A 780-nucleotide genomic window follows, 5' to 3' on the forward strand; every position below is an offset into this window, starting at 1 on the left:
TATCTGAAAAGTAGAGACTTTTTTTCCTTGTCTATGCACAATTTTTTGTTAAGGAAGTTGAATTTGAAAAATCATATATTATTTATGTTTAATTTTAAAAAGCGTGTAACGTCAAACATATCGATACCTAGGTACAAAAAGAGTTCACATGGATACTCATTGTGCGTATTTTTTATATATATATATATATTCATACTTTCTTACAAGGCTAAATTTTCTTTTTTTTTTAATAAATACGTATTGTTGAATATTACGTATTGTTATTTTAGATTCTGAGTGGAACGATGAATGTCTTGATTTTACAATGATGTGTGTTTTTTTTTTAATTTTTTTTTTATTTATTTTTGTGTCTGTCATCACCTTTTAGGACAGTTAAACTGCTTCGATTTTCTTCAACAGTAACTTTTATGATTGGAAAGTGAATCTAGTTGGTACTTTGGGGCATAGGCGTAAACTGGGGGGAGCGAGACGGGGCAATTGCCCCCCTCAAAAAATTTAACGGGGGCAGTGCCCCCTTGGTATTTTGTAAATTAATTTGAAAGTTATTATTAAAAAAGGCGGGTAAGTCGTGGATGTCGCTCTGCTGTACAGTAGGTTACAAGTGGGTTACTGTAATGGATGGAATTAAATTTGAATCCAATGTATATTATATCATTGTATACGAAAAACGATTCTGAACGGAGATGATTTGTCAGTCTAGGATATATTATTTTTAAATATTGTAATATATTCTATTTTGAAACAAGTATTTATTTTTCAATTGGGACGTATGGTTAATCA

The sequence above is a fragment of the Acyrthosiphon pisum genome, chromosome X (assembly GCF_005508785.2).
Source record: "Acyrthosiphon pisum isolate AL4f chromosome X, pea_aphid_22Mar2018_4r6ur, whole genome shotgun sequence".
NCBI classification, from domain to species: domain Eukaryota; kingdom Metazoa; phylum Arthropoda; class Insecta; order Hemiptera; family Aphididae; genus Acyrthosiphon; species Acyrthosiphon pisum.